Source organism: Eptesicus fuscus, chromosome 9, assembly GCF_027574615.1.
Source record: "Eptesicus fuscus isolate TK198812 chromosome 9, DD_ASM_mEF_20220401, whole genome shotgun sequence".
In the NCBI taxonomy this organism is placed as follows: Eukaryota; Metazoa; Chordata; class Mammalia; order Chiroptera; family Vespertilionidae; genus Eptesicus; species Eptesicus fuscus.
The window spans coordinates 80,712,981-80,729,564 of NC_072481.1; the positions used below are offsets into that span (position 1 = coordinate 80,712,981).

At 46.5% G+C, this 16,584-nt stretch overlaps 1 protein-coding gene across 1 annotated transcript in view; it reads right to left on the reverse strand.

The window, feature by feature from the left end:
• JARID2 (jumonji and AT-rich interaction domain containing 2) overlaps positions 1-484 on the reverse strand; it is a 287,887-nt gene extending 287,403 nt beyond the window's left edge. Inside the window, exon 1 of the mRNA XM_008146096.3 lies at positions 410-484. The gene's annotated coding sequence lies outside the window, so the exon portion shown is untranslated. The remainder of the gene's footprint in view (positions 1-409) is intronic.
• Positions 485-16,584: the final 16,100 nt, after the last annotated feature.

A 16,584-nucleotide genomic window follows, 5' to 3' on the forward strand; every position in this document is an offset into this window, starting at 1 on the left:
TTTTTCCAAGCCCCCTAACCAATGAGAGAGAGGCTATCCAGCCCAACTTTAAATGGACTCTGCTTTTATACAACTTAGGGCTCCTCGGGTAATTCCCCGCCCGACGCCAGCCGAAAACTCCCACAGCTAAGCCACCAGGCTCCCGCCTGCCCCGGCGCCGACCGCCGCCGGCCCAGTCGGCAGGACCCCGCAGCCCCGTCGCCTAGAGACACCCGAAAGGCCTCGACGAACCCTTCCCGGGCAACCCCTCAGGCATCTCTCCCACGCCGAGCCTAGGAGTGGAATTGAGAGAGGCTCCCTAGCTCAATGCATGGCACGCTCGGTCGCTCCACCTCACCCCCTTTCCCCAGCTTTGCCGCTCACCCCACAGCCGCTAGAGGCTCGCCCCCGCCACTGCCCTCACGTCTACCTGCAGCCGGCTTCGGGGTACGAGTGCGCCAGGACGCCCGGCCCCGGGGAAAGCCGCCTATTCCCGGGGCACCTTAGAATCGTCCCCTTGATCTTCTGGAAGTTGTAGTCCCCCGACTACAAAATGGCTATGGCCACGGGATCGAGGAACTACAATTCCCAGCCTGCCCCGTAAGCCTGTCACTCAACTCCCCTCCCTCCACTTCTTCCCCCCCCCCCCCCCCCCCCCCCCCCTCCTCACCGGCCCTGCCAACAAATGCTAGGACGTGTCCCGCGTGCGACAGACACAGCTAGAGGCTGGCTCCGGAATGGCCCGCAGAGCGTGTGGTCCACGAGCGAGGAACTCCCCGCGCCGGCCCGCCCCCGGCCCCCGGGTCCGGCCCCTCTCCCGTAGCGGCGCTCGGCCCCCTCCCCGCGCGCCCCGCCCCCACCCGCGGCGCGAACCGCCTGTGGAATCGAGGAATCGCGCGCGCGCGCCGGGCCGAGCGGAGCCGAGCGGCGGGGGTGGGACGCGAGGCTTCCCCGGGGAAGGCCTCAGAGCGTGGCGGCGCGGGGGGCGGTGTCAGCGAGGGGTTGGAGCCCGTCCTAAGGAAAACTGGGCCACGCACCAAGAGGGATCCTCCGTGCGAACTAGTTGATCGGCGGCGCCTGCTGCCGCTGCCGCGCAGCCGGTGTCACCTCAGGACACCGCCTCGCGTAGTCGCACGGAGCGCGCCGCGGCCGGGCCAGGGTAGCCTAAGGTCACCTCTGCCCGCTACCGGCTGCCGCACGCGCCCTCGCGTGCGGGGCTGCGCGGACGGCGCTGGGGAAAGGCCCCCTCCCGGCGCGGCACGCGGCCCACCGGCGAGGACGCCCGGGGGGGGGGGAGGGGGGTAGCAAAAAGGGGACCCCGGGCGGCTGCCTCCTACAAAGGATAACCGGCTCCAAAGAGATCGAACTCGATCTTTGCCTCCACGGGCGTGTTTTGCGTCTGGGGGGGGCCCATGAGCGAGGCAAACATGGAGCTAAAAACGAGTGGAATATGGAGAGCGAGCCACGGCCGTGCAGACCTAAGGAAGCATCTGGAACAGCGAGTGCCAGGAATAGCGACGGCGGCGGCCGCGCGAGAGGCTTCCACCTGCCTCTGCCCCTGGCGAGGTTATTCAGTCCCTGATAGAAACGCAGCATCGGGCCCTGAGGTCTCTCTCCGGGCTTTCGCCGTATGAACAACTTTGTCGAGTCTCTCATAGCCATTTTGCATTAATTCCCTTATCGAAACTGAGGGTTTCGAGAGGTACTGTGTGAAATGCTCTCCCGGACTGTCCTCTGAGTAAATGAAAAATGGGGTCATGCTCCGGTACTTTGTACTCTGCTTCCCATTCCTTAGATTCTCCCTAAAAAATAAAAATACTCGGGTGACGCCATTGGATTTTATTTGCATCAGTGTTTGAGGAGATTAAACCATAAGTGTCTAGAAAAGTCTCAAACTGAAGAGGCCTGGATTCAAATCACATGGTGGCCACTTCCTGAAAGGTAGCCCCTGGCCTCCCGGAGCTTGCCAGTTGCTTCACCTGTGAGTTAGGCAGGTCCACACCTTGGGAGGATTATTTAACAACGTTAATCTAGCCGAGAACCAGACATGGTCTCGGAAACTTGCAGTAAATGAAATAAAATGTTTTTTTTCTTACGTTTTAATGATGGCTTTGCTGTTTAAAAACTGAATTCTTTCTAAACTGAAATAATGTTGTCTTATGTTCATTTCACAATCAGAGAATCAATGACCTTCTGTGCCTTAATATTGCAAAACGTACTTTCCGGTGCCATCTCCTCGGAAAGGCCCAGTTTAGTACCGGCCACCCAAGTAACTTTATGGTTGGGTTACAACCAGGTGTTTCCAAAAGACTTTTCTGGTCATAATGACCTGTATCCCGGAGGTCTCCACTTGTCCATCACGTTGTGGTTTTTAACTCACTTTCTGGAGATTTAATATCAAATCTGTCATTCTCCAGGCAAAATACTAAGGCACAAAGGTGGGTCTCTTAGTTCCCTTAGCCAGCCCCTGAGGCTGGGCTTCTCGGTCCAATTCCAAGTCACCACATAGTAAAAGCGATCATCCTAGGTGAGACTTGAGGGCAGGGGGGAAAAAGGGAATCTGCTCAAATCCAAAAGATCTGGATAACTTCAGTGTTGTTTTTCCCTAAAAAGGAAAATAGCTTGGCCTTTTTCAGTGTTGAAAGCCTTTCCTGTTGCATAAGTAACTGTCTCCTGATGAACTTCCTTTTCCTGCCATCTTGGCAAGGCCACATATTACCTTTCCTTTCTTTTTCCTCCTCTTTTTTTTATTTTCCAGAAGCCTAATTCACTCTCCTGGTGATTGTAACTCCTCACAGCACTTCTCTTGACTTCAAGTCTGCAAGGGAGGGTTGGGAGATTAGAGGGAAGACCTCACTAACACACTGCCTCCAGCATTACAAAGCTCAGTAGGAAAAGCAGACTTTACAATCCATTGTGGTACCTCTAAAAGTGCCATATTACGTGTATGTGAAAGGACTCTAAAGGGAACATAGCTGAGGTCACCAGAAAGGAAAGAGTTTTGAAGGATGAGTAAGAGGTTCTGCAGGTTGAAGTAAGCTGAGCAACTTTGCGGCATGAAAGAAAATGAGGCCTAAAAAACAGGCCTGGATGGGATTCGATTTTGGTTTGGGAGTAACTACAGGTGAGACAGAGGTAAGCAGGAGCCAAGACCAGAAGGGTTTTGTGTGCCAGACAAAGGCGTTTGGTCTTTGTAGGCTTAAAAGGGGCCTGTGAAGGGTTTTCACTGGAGGTATAAAGCAGATTTGTGTGTTTGGAAAGTAATTCTAATTGTGTGAGAGGTGAAATGGAAGATTGGAGGAGGGAGAGACCAGAGGCCGGGAGACTTAGAAACCAGTTGCAATATTATTGCATAAACGAGGTGAGAACTGATTGTGATCTGAATGCACTGGCAGAGGAAATATACACAGCAGAGAACAGGTTGAGAAATATTTAGGATGTCAAAAGTTTATAGGACTTGTCTATTTCTCATAACCTCCCCAAAGCTCCTACAACTTTGTATAATTTGGAAGTGTCCAATAAATCTTATTGTTAAATATTTCAATTCAATTCATGATGTTTTGGTATGTATATTCATTTTGTCACGACTACTAGCCAGGCTAATTAACATATTCATCGCCTCATCTAGCTGCCATCAGTCACATTTTTTTCTTTGAGCTTTAAAATTTTGTCCCATGTTGTCTTATTTTCTACTTAAGCCATTTGTATATCTTGTCTGTCCTAATTATATCAGACATTTCATGGGGCTATGATTTGTCTCATATTGAGGCAGCCTTTGGCATGGGAATCAGATGTTTCTGATATTAATTCTCTGAGGGGCCTGAAGCCATTCCTTTGACCCCTCCGGTCTCACGTGGATCCTCCATAAAGTGAGGAGGTGAACTTCGATCACCGCCAAAGGCACTTCTGGGTGCGACGCGCTCTAATCCTGCCTTGACCTTTTGTGCTTCCTTTTCCCACTCTCAGGACTGGCCCCTAACCAGACAGACACACCGTTTTTTTTATTAAGGATCGCTCGGGTAAGTTTCTTATTTCTTACACTGTTAGTCTCCTAACACAACCTTATGCAGAGGATCCTTGAAGGAGGCTTGCAGAGCTGCGCGGGTCCGCCTGCCCCGCGACTGTTTCCGTTGCCCGCGCCGAGCGCGTGGCGGGGGGTGGACGGGCGTTGGGAACTGGGGGGCGGGGGGCGCGCAACGCCCACTCGGGCTTCGGCTCCGCGGGCGCTCGCCCCTGACCCCCTCCCGTGGTAACCGGTCTGCTGACTGATTTCTCTGTGATCTCTAACAATACCTTCCAGTTGTATAACTTTGTGTGGTGTTTAAGGGACAGCCATAATATCACTTAATCCATAAAGCAAACCAGATGAAGATCGGGCTTGTCCTCGCTCTTCGGATGTGAAAATGAAATACTGAGAGGCGGTCACTTGCTCCAGGTCATCAGCGTGGCAGAGCCAGGCGTCCACCCCGAGCTCCTGCCTCCACATCTCTGCAGACACCTCCCTGGTTTTCAAAATGTGACTCAAGACGTTATTTCAAGAAATGTTACTGGATATGGTTGGAAAGGAAAGCATGCTTTGATGAAAGAGAATTGGAAATTGCTAACTTACACAAAGATAACCTGATTATTTTACCGTAGGATTTTTTTAAATCCCAAAGAGGCATATTGTTTTCTAAACTTATTTGACCAGAGAAGGAATTTTTTTTTTTTTTTAAGGAGCTGATATCCACGGAATAGGCTTAGAGATATACTCCACCCGGTAGGATGAATTTATGCTTCGTGAATGATTGCTGACAATAGTTCTTAACTAAGTGACTGAACAATTTATGTGAAGCCTGTGGCTGTATATAGGTCTATCTCTATATGTATGGGGGGTGGGGGAGGGATGTAAAAAATAATCTTTGACATCAAATTTATCAATAAACTATGAGCCTGTGTACTCAGAAGGTGGGGGGATTCTATTACAAGAAAGTAGAACAACTATTTCAAGCTGACTGAGATTTGCAAGAGTATTTTAAAACACACTAGGAGGTACACTCAGAAGTAAACATCCTTCTTAAGAATGGGTGATGTCAAGGAGACATTAGTTCTTTTTGTTATTCACTGCTGAGACATTAGTGCTTTTTGTTATTCACTGCTTCCTGTCCCTGAATTTATAGTTTTATTTTTCAAGCCTCACTAAAATGCCACAGCACAAACCAGATACATACAATAAAATGTTGTTTTAAATCTACCGATGGTGGACCTCGTTTAAACGAGTCACTGAAGTCCCTGGTTCTTTGGATTATCTAAAATTTGAGGGCTAACATTACTATTCTGCTTAGATTGTGTCTTGTGTTATTGAAAGAGAGCTGGCCCTGATTCAGAAACTCTGGTAAGGCAGCCAAGACGGGAAACCTGCAGTTCCTAAGAATAGGAGTTACTATTTACAATAATACTGTACTCTGCGTTTGGCGGTAAAATCTTATTAGTGATCAACTAATCCACAGGGGATCATTATGAGGAAACTGAGGCCCAGAGATGACAAGGCTACCCCGAGTAGGCAGGGACAGGACGGACACCTGTTATAATTGAAAGAAGTCCAATGGTTAGTGGGAAAATAAGGGGGTGGGGAGGGTAGTTCACTAACTGGGAAATCCAGAGTCCTCATTTCTTGCTACAAAGGATGCCATCATTTTTCCCTCTCTCCTTTCTTTTCTTTCTCTTGCCATTCACTTTAGATTTCTTTCTTCTGTTAGGCTCTCGATGCAGCCAGCAAAGATAGCTCCAAAGAAGACTCCTTCCCGCCATGAATATGGGGGTGGAGTAGAATTTATTATCAGAAGAGGTGGGAGAAAAGCATTCTGGGCAGCAAAAAAGCAATAGCAATCACAGTCCACTACAGAAGTCATTAGTGCTTCAATCTGTCAGGACCACAGAAATGAGAAAAGTACCCTTTCACCAGTCAGAAGCCTAAGGATTCCTTCATTCAGAACCAGCCCAGCTCAGTCCGGGGCTCATTCAACCCAGCTTCCACAGTTGGGGTTTTCATAGCCACGTCACATGCCAAGATGCTGGTTGATCTCTTTATCAGACACTTGTGCCCACAGCTCCTATGTATACTGTTCAATGAAAACACAACTTATGTCCTGTAAAACCGTGACATCTGCAAAGTTTATATTGTTTTTTTTTTCTGAAACCTGAATGTTTCTGAAACCCCCAGATTCACCTATACCTTTACAGAAACCCTGCACCAACCTTCTTTCTGATTCTATATAGTTAAACAAAAGATAGGAAATCAGCAGTTACCCTATGACTAAAACTTAGTGGGTATTACTTTTCAGATGTTTGTTTTTCTCAATTGTCAAACATCCACTGAAAACAAACATTTGTTGAAAATTTATTAAGGGTGTAAATTAAATAAAATATAGACCCTGTCCTCAAAAACATGCACACAAAGCACTTAGAATTTTGCCCCCGTAAAAAGAATGTCAAGGAAGAGAGACGTGAGAAGATATTTGCAGGTAGAAGGGAACTTCTAGGCTCTTCTCAACTCCGGGCTGGCCAGGAACTGCTCTGGTCTTGAGCCCCACAGCAGTTTGCAGAAGAGATCCCCATTCCTTAACTCCAAACCTGGCTACCCACCTTTCAGCCCCAAGACTCAAGATGCCAAGGATCCAAAATGTCAGCCTCTTCACCATTTTCCTTTTCTTTCCTCTAGCTTTCATTTGTTCACCCATTGTTTCGTTCACTTATTCATCCAAAGAGTACCCAGTGACTGCTTGCAATTCTCCCCTTTCTCTACATGCTCCTTTCTCTGGATCCTTGCAGCCCTCCTGAGTGAACATTCTTGGAGCTTCTACTGCCTTAAGCCCAACAGTCCTCAGGTGGGAAGAGCAACTGGGGGAAAAGATGAGGAGGGACTGACTAGAAAGTCCAGAGAACTGGGACAAGGCAAGGAAACCTGGATTGTTAGAATCTTGCCTTTGTCCTCACAAAATGACAGTATTTATAGGTGTTCATATGTACATGTACCTAAGATAAGGGAAGGTGAGGGCTTTCAAACAGTGCATGGTATCTAGAGAATTGGGGCATTTATGATTCTAGATAAACAGATACAAAAAGAACTATAAAATCAGTGAGATTAATACCATATGGTTTAATGGCAAGGTTACACTGGAAATCTGAAGACTTGAGGTTTAATTTTAGCTTTTTTGTGACTTTAAACAAGTTACTTCAATTGTGAAAAGGGGGACTGACCTAGATGTGTCCTGGAGACCCTTCCAAATCTAGTGACCTATGATTATATACAAATCAAAACTAGTCTTGATAATTTGCAATCATACCAATTTTCTACAACATGGTTAATGTTGTAAATCTCTAGTACAACAGTAAACTGATAGATAATACACACAGTGCATAAACTATGAATACAGTTTCTGCTGTGTTCGTAAATTCATGGTATATAAACAGTCATTCTTTTCAGAAACCTAGAAAAAAAGATAATATATGTAGACGACAAACATTGGTCACAGCTTATGCATTTATTTTGCCTTGAGAGACAGAGAGAGAGAGAGAGAGAGAGAGAGGAATTTGTTTTTCCACTTATTTATGCATTCATTAGTTGCTTGAAGTATGTGCCCTGACTAGGGATCAAACCACAACTTTGGTGTATCAAGATGACACTCTAACCAAATGGGCTACCCCCGTCCAGGGCACAGCTTATGCTTTAGGCCAGGGGTCCTCAAACTTTTTAAACAGGGGGCCAGTTCACTGTCCCTCAGACCGTTGGAGGGCCGGACTATAGTTTAAAAACAAGCTATGAACAAATTCCTATGCACACTGCACATATCTTATTTTGAAGTAAAAAAACAAAACGGCAAAAACACCCGCATGTGGCCCGCGGGCCGTAGTTTGAGGACGCCTGCTTAGGCACTCTGTTTAAATTAATATGTTTGTGCAGGAGGCAGCTGATCGATGTTTCTAACTCTCTATCCCTCTCCCTTCCTCTCTGTAAAAAATCAATAAAAAATATATATTTTTAAAAATTAATATGTTTGAAGATGAGATTAGGGTCCCAGTTAATAGGAGAATCCATATCTTCCAAGCAACTAAGGACCCAAAATGAATCCCAAGAGATTCTCTCAATCTGGAGGCCTGGAGAAACCAGGAGGAAGGAGGCTAGCTTTTTCCAATGTTACAACAGAGCAGATCCTTGGAGATTTCTCAGCCTGGTCAGTATGCCCGCAGCTGTCCCAAACTTTCCCAGGGCTCTGATATAAATGATAGGAATCACATTCCTTATACTCTCCATCTTCCCACTTACAAAGTACCTAGTATTTACCTAGCACAGTATCTATTGCACAGTAGATAAATGCTTCATAAATAAATGAATGGAATGTGGCACTGTGCCAATTATCATTTTGTTCACAAATAATTCTCTGCATCTGGAGTGCTCTTTCAAATAGGTCAGCTCCCACCAAGGAGTTGCAATTATTGAGGAAGTGAAACCGTTTGACAAGTGGCACTTAAAAGATCTTCGTTTTGCTTTCCAGCCAGCAGTTCTCCTGTGAAATGTCCAAAGAGAAAGGACAAAATGAAAAATTTCCTGTTACGTCAGTAATGTAAAAGGCGCAGACATTTTCATATAGTGAGTCTAAAATTCAAGACCAGTGTAGATATATTCATCTGACAAATGATATTTGTCTGCTGCTGTTATAAACTGAACTGTCCCCACCACCCCAAATTAAAATGTTGAATTCCTGACCTTCAATACCTCATAATGTATTTGTATTTGGAGGTAGGGTCTTTAAAAAGGTAATCAAGTTAAAATGATGGACCCTAGTCCATTATGATTGGTGTCCTAATAAAAAGAGGAAATTTGGTCACCGACACAAAAAAAGGACAGAGAGAAGATAGCCATCTACAAGCCAAAGGGAGAGACTTTAGAAGAAACCAACTCAGCAGATACCTTGGTTTTTTACTTCTAGCCTCCACAAGTATGAGGAAATATGGCTTATTGCTTTGTTATGGCAGCCCCAGCAAACTAATGCAGTTACCTTGCAAATGTAACCTTAGATATATGAAAATGAAACTGACCAGTGGGCAGAAAGGCCTGATGTTGAGTTGTTTGTCTAGTAATGGGAATAGGCTGTATGGATCTGTTCTCACATTCACTTCCCCTGTGACATGAATTTTCAAGATGAGGTTGGTGAGATTAGGATCCACACCGCCCCAGCCACTCCAGGCCTCTGGGCAGCGTGGGAAGGTGGAAAGGCGGCTCCGGGCTGGAGTGAAGGTGGTGCCGGCAGCCAGGGGAAGGAAGGCCCATTCTTGCATGAATCTTCATGCATCGGACCTCTAGTCTGTATATATAAAAGCCTAAGTGACTGAATGAATGAAGGACCAGTCGACTGGTTGCTATGATGCACACTGACTACTAGGGGTCAGATGCTCAACACACAGGATTGGGCTCCCTCCTGTCTGGATCGGGCCCGTGGGGATCAGGCCGAAAATGGCTCTCCAACATCCCACAAGGGGTCCCGGATTACAAGAGGGTGCAGGCCAGGCCGAGGGATCCCACCGGTGCATGAATCCATGTACCGGGCCTCTAGTTTTAAAATAAAGAAGCAGCCAAGTATTTGATTGTGCTGGTTTAGTAGCTGGGTTATACCGTATAGAGTATTATTTAAGCACAATTTAAATTTTTACAATAATTTTAAAAGCCCAACATGCATGGCCTTTACATCCCCAAAAGTAACTGGCCTGTTATATATGTACAGCCCAAATTATTATCTAGGTTAAGAGAGGTACTTAATAAAATATCTCCTTTCTTAAATCTATGGTCACAGTTGACCACAAATCATTTGTTGCCCTTTTAGGTAGTTAATTGATCTACTAGTTAGAGTTCTACCATTTAGAATATCATTCCTCAATTATATATATACTAGAGGCCCGGTGCACGAAATTCGTGCACGGAGGAGGGGTTGTCCCTCAGCCCAGCCTGTACCCTCTCCAATCTGGGACCCCTCAAGGGATGTCTGACTGCCCGTTTAGGCCCGATCCCTGGGATCGGGCCTAAACAGGCAGTCGGACATCCCTCTCACAATCCAGGACTACTGGCTCCCAACTGCTTGCCTGCCTGCCTTCCTGATTGCCCCTAACCGCTTCTGCCTGCCAGCCTGATCACCCCCTAATCACTCTGCTGCCAGCCTGTTTGCCCCCAACTTCCCTCCTCTGCTGGCCTGGTCACACCCCTAACTGCCCTCTCCTGCAGGGTTGATCACCTCCAACTGCCCTCCCTTGCAGGCCTGGTCCTTCTCAACTGCCCTCCCTTGCAGGCTGGGTGCCTCCCAACTTCCCTCTCCTGCTGGCCATCTTGTGGTGGCCATCTTGTGTCCACATGGGGGCAGGATCTTTGACCACATGGGGGCAGCTATATTGTGTGTTGCAGTGATGATCAATCTGCATAGTACTCTTTTATTAGATAGGATAGAGGCCTGGTACAGGGGTGGGGGCCAGCTGGTTTGCCCTGAAGGGCGTCCTGGATCAGGTGGGGTTTCCCTTGGGGTGTGGGGCGGCCTGAGCGAGGGGCCTATAGTGGTTTGCAGGCTGGCCACGCCCCCTGGCAACCCAAGCGAAGGCCCTGGTATCTGGAATTTATTTTCCTTCTACAATTGAAACTTTGTAGCCTGGAGCGGAGCCAAGCCTGGGGCTCCCTCCGAGGCCCGCAGCCATTTGTGTTGGGGTTATAATTGAAACTTTGTTGCCTTAAGCGGGTGGGCCCGGCCAGGGTGTGCGGAAAGCTTTGCTTCCCCTGTTGCCGGCGGCAACCCTGGCCTGCTCTCTCAAGCTCCATTCTGCCGCCATTTGTTTGAATTTGTTTACCTTCTATAATTGAAACTTTGTAGCTTGAGTGGAGGCTTAGGCCTGCAATGGCTGGTGGAAAGCTTGGCTTCCTCTGTTATCTAGGAAACCTTGCTCTCTGTGGCTGTAGTCATCTTGGCTTGGGTTAATTTGCATACTCGCTCTGATTGGATGGTGGGCGTGGCTTGTGGGCGTGGCTTGTGGGTGTGGTCAATCAGAGATGTGGTCAATTTGCATATTTGTCTATTATTAGATAGGATATATATATATATATATATATATATATATATATATATAAATATCTCCTTTTGGGATAAGGCACTACAAGATCTAGGGACCTATTCTTAAATAAAAGTTATATGAGAGGCCCTGGCTATAATTTATATGAGAGCCTCGTCCTGCAAACTGAAGGGTCCCTGGTTCGATTCCTGTTATGTGTACATGCTGGGTTTGTGGCCTTGATCCCCAGTAGGGGGCATGCAGGAGGCAGCCAATCAATGATTCTCATCATTGATGTTTCTATCTCTCCCTCTCCCTTCCTCTCTGAAATATATATATATCTGTTAAAAAAAAAAGTTATATGAGGGAGTTATTAAACCATTATCAGACATTAATATATTAGCATGAATTAAGTATTAGAGATTAGTAAGCAAGGTCTAAGGAAACAAAATGAGGAAGTATTGATACTGTGTAAGGTTATTACACTTTTAGAGTATGCAGGCAAGAATTTTTGGAGCACTTGTTTGAAATGCATATTTTTGGCCATCAGCCTAGAATTATACTTTAGTAAATCTAGGGTGGGGTCCAGGAATTTGCCTTTGAACAAGTAATCCAGGTGTTTCTTATGCTGTAAATCTTGTCATCACACTTGAGAAACACTGGCCTGCATGATGCCCCTCTGGTTCTGTCATGTGTCTCCCAGGCTTTTCACAAATGGATCTTCTAGAAGTATCATTTGATCATCTAGGGATTATAATTATTCCCTTTGGACCAAGCATGCTAAAGTGATCAGAACTGTGTTGCTTACTGACATCCCACTCCATCCAGTTCTGTATAAACTGGCATCTCAACTACAGGACCTCTGCACTCTGACTAGACCCTCTGTCAAGAGGGTACTCTGAGCCAGATACAGAGTCTGGGTCAGATTCTGCCTGGGGAAGGTTAGTCCAAGGTTAGCTATTCAAATAAGCATTTGGAAGAGTCAGATTTAATGAGACCAGAAAAGGAAGGCAAATGAATGCCAGAGATAATTTCTTTTACCTGAATCTTGCTTTATAGACTGTCACTGTTCTTTTTATTTTTTTTTCTGGAAGGTACAATATATTAAAAGTATGGTTTATATTGGCTTTCTTGTCAATAAAATGGAGAAGTTATCACATGTTCTAGTAAGGATTTTGATGAGGGAAAAATACTGGAAATACAAAAATCAACTGAAAGGAAAAGCATGGAACAGTCTGATGAATATCAGAGGGAAGGGGGGTGGCAGGAAGAGACTACTCAAAGAACTTATATGCATATATGCATATAACCCATGAGCACAAACAATAGTTCTATGAAGGCCTGGGGGTGGGGAGTGGTGTGGGAGTGGGGTGGAGGGAGTCAAGGGAGGGTGAGAGGACATCTGTAATACTTTCAACAATAAAGATAAATTTATTTTTTAAAAGAAAAAGCAGTAAGGAACACAGGTATCATTGTAAATATTCTTTAGTGTGTGACACATATCCTCCTGAAATTTTTATTATGAAGCAGATTCTGCATAGAGAACTTAATTTTCTTACTTCTCATTAGAATAATCAAAATGTGTTCTTCTGGAAAATGATTTCAGTATAAACATTTGCAATATATTTTTAATTGTTTATACCTCCCTCTCTTTCTTGGGTTCATTTTTTCTTGATTTCTTTCTAGCTTTTCTCTCAACACCCTGTATATCCAGAGCTCAAAGCCATATATGCTACCACCCGTGGCTACCATTTTCAACAGCACAGCTCTACAGATTCAAGCAGAGTAATTTGTTATTTATGCACTCTTGAGCCCAAGTTCAGGAACAAGAAATGTGGGGTCCAGGTAAGAGTCTACCTTTGGTGTGCCTGAGATTTTCCCAGTAATAGCAGTGAGAGTCCCACATCCCATAAAACCCCTCAGCTCCTCAGTGCTGGACAAACTGTCAAGGTTGGTCACCCCATCTTAGAAAAATATTTGAGACTGCAAGCTCCATGAGGACAGAGTCTTTATTCTATCTTGACGGCACATCCAAATGAAGGGCAGAACAGGCCCTCAATAACTATTTTTGGAATGATGGAATCAATGAACGTCCACTGACCAAAAATTATTCACCTTGTACCCATTCCTTTGAACACTTGGGAGAGAAAGCATGACAGAAATCCCAGTGTGTTGAAGATAAAAGTTTAATATGTTTCTTGCTGGGCTTTATACTTTTATGATTTTAGATTTTTCCATGATTTCTTAAATAAAAATTAAAGGCCTGTTATTTCTGCCTCATATTGACATTGAAGGGAGTAAAAAGTCATGTAAAAAATGACCCTTGCCCTTAGAATGTTCTTGGAACAAAAAATACATCCTCAAGAATCCTCAAGAATAATTAAATAACAGCACAAGGTTAAGTACAAATAAATGATTTAGATTAGATTAATAAATGTCATAGGATTCAGAAATGAGGCGGAGAGTGATTCAGCCAGTTGAGAAAGATTCCTGGAAGGGGTGGGGATTGAGCAAAATTTTTACAAAAAGACTGAGAGGCTTAGGCTGGCCCAGAACAATGGGGAAAGGGCAAAGAGGGCAGGAACACAGGGGACTGGGCAGCTGAGCAAGATAGGTAGCACTCAAGTAGCCTCAAGGTGACAGCCCTGCTACAGAGGTGCCTGTGCCTCAGGGAGTGGGTTGAAGTGGAGAGTGTGTAGCTTCTGGAGAGCCATGAATGCCAGATTCTCTTAGAACTTTTCCCTTAACTGTGTGCTTTGTTTTGTTTTGAGGTCAAGGCAGATAATGAAAACAAGGGTAGATTGAGAGCCTGGTGTCGATGGAATTGGAGGTGGGGAGGGAGAGAAGAATGTCCAGAAAGGACCTAGTAATACCCTCAATTATTCAACCCCATCCAAGGGGTACTCACTCTGATGTCCTCAGATAGAAGAGAGCAGTTTTTCCCTGAAGGAGGGCGTAGTCCAGTGATGCGAGACAGAATATTCTAATGTGGTACCATGAACACTACCATAAAAGATTTGGGAGTTCCCAGCCTGGGCCATCAGGGAAGGCTTCTCAGAGGAAGGGACACCAGAAAGACTAAGTGGAGTAAGCCAGGTGCAGAAATGGGGGAAGGGCAATTCAGACAGAGGAAAGTAAGAGAGAATGGGACTGTGGGAACTGTAAGCAGATTGGTTGGCTTTGGGCAAAGGTGGAAATGAACAAGTGACCAGAGGTGAGTCTTGGAGAAATAGGTGGGATTGAGACCATGAAGGGCTTTGGCAGGGCATATAGAAAGGTGAAGGGTGAAAGGCCAGACCCTGGGAGAAGAGGAGGACTGTGGGAAAGTCACGAAGCTTTGGAGTGAAAGAACTGTTAGGTCTGATCAAATAATTGAATGGATACCCCCTCCCCTGGGAACTAACCTTTAGACCACTTCACAACCGACATTCCCTTTTCCTTAGACCACATTCCATTTGCTAAGGCCATAATCCTTCCCCTCCATACCTTCCCAGAATCCCCAGCCACCCAGAGAATTCTCCACCCAGAAAAAGCCTGCATAGAGTTCTTTAAAATTTCTAACTCCCAGTCCCTGGGTGCTGGCGCCATTTTGGGGCTCAGCCCATCTGGTTTTCCAGATGACCTAATCCTATATAATAAAGAGTTAATATGCAAATGGTCATCACACCATCATGCCTTAATGGCTCAGACACTCAACACTGGGGAGAGAGGAATGGGGACCAGCCAGACACAAATGAGCTGGCGAGAGAGAATGGGGACCAGCCAGGCTATGGCCCAGGAGAGGGACAAGCTACCCAACCCACGGTCCTGGGTACCAGCGGCTGGAGCTGCGGCCCGGGAGAGGGACAAGCTGAATGCCCCATGGTTCCAGGTGCCAGCAGCTGCACCTGGGCCTGTGACCCAGGAGAGGGATAAGCCACCTGCCCCGCGGTCCCGGGTGCCAGCGCCTATGGCTGTGGCCCAGGTGAAGCCACCCACACATGGTCCCCTGCAGCTGCGGCTGGCCCAGGTGAAGCCAGCCTAGGTCCTGGGTGCCTGCGGCCGGCCTGAGGGAGGGAATCCTGGGTACGGGGTGAGGAAGAGGCAGTTAGGGGCGATCAGTCCAGCAGGGGAGCAGATAGGGGTGATCAGGCAGGCAGGCAAAGGTGGTTAGGGGTGATCAGGCAGGCAGGTAGGAGAGCCAGCGGTCCCGTATTGCGAGAGGCAGTCGGACATTCCCTGAGGGGTCCCAGATTGCAGAGGGTGCAGGCTGGACTGAGGACCCCCCCCATGCATGAATTTCATGCACAGGACCTCTAGTAAATTCATAATTCTTTACCCCCTTCAGCCTCATGCGTTCCTCCTTTGGTGACCTAACAAGAACCAGCAAGACTTGGTGACAATGGTTATGTGAGATGAGGAACAGGGAAAAGCATTTTAAAAATTCGTTGTTTTTTTTTTTTTTAAGCTTGGGCAGCTCAGAGAATGCTGTGACTGTTGAAAGAAATAGGGAAGTTTGGAGGGGAAACCGGTTTTTGGAGGGGAAACTGGGGGTGGGAGAAAGATGATTATTTCAGTTTGGACAGACACATTGTTTTCACTCTTGTGCTGCTTTGTTTTGTTTCTATGATTGTTCCGTCTTCCCTTAAAAGTTAGTTTCCATGCATAGAGGGTGAAAAAGCCCAGTTTTTTGACTTGCACAAGATCAAGGTGCATCTATTTATACAACTTAAAATTACCCAAGAGCCTAAGGGATCAATAGACAACTGAGTTGTTCCAGATTTTCAGTGCCAAGTACCCAGGTGAGGAGGTACACTGAGAGAAGCTCTTCCACCCAGTGTTTCATCCTTGTCACCCCTGGCTGCAGGTGAAGGGAGGTGTGGGAAGCTCACTTCATTGGCTAGACTTATGTTTTTCTGAGGAGTCCTTACTCCAAGAATCAGGGCTTCCCGATGGACCTGTCTAACTAGAATCACAGGTCTCTCATCCCAGACCATCCTGGCTCAGCTCTCCAAAGATAAAGCTTTCTAAACAGACTCTAGCTCTCTGGGGACAGGAACGAAGGTTTCTGCAGCCTCCAAGACATTCACTTACCTCAGGTATTTTAGAGTCCTGCTCCAGCTGGTGGCTGGGCTACCTATCAGAGAGAAAATAGGTCAGGCTGACTCTCCTGGCCATTGAAGTGGAGCAAGTCCCATGATGTGGGGTCAAGGCAGGACAGAACAGCCTGACCTTGGCCTCTCTCCATGGGGGCTACAGGAGAAGCGGGTTGGAATGGGGCCAGCTGACCTCTCTGCCTCCCTTTCAAGCTACCAGCCACATTGTCTCCTTGACTCACAGGTGGGTGCTGGGTCACTGATTGACCTGTTAAGTACAGTACATTTAACTTGGATTTCTTTTTGTTGTTGTTGTTGTTTTGTGAATCCTCACTCGAGGATATTTTTCAATTGATTTTTAGGGAGAGTGGAAGAGAGAGGGAAAGACAGAGAAACACATCAATTGGTTGCCTCCTGCACGAGCCCTGACCAGGGCCAAGGAGCCTGCAACCAAGGTACATGCCCT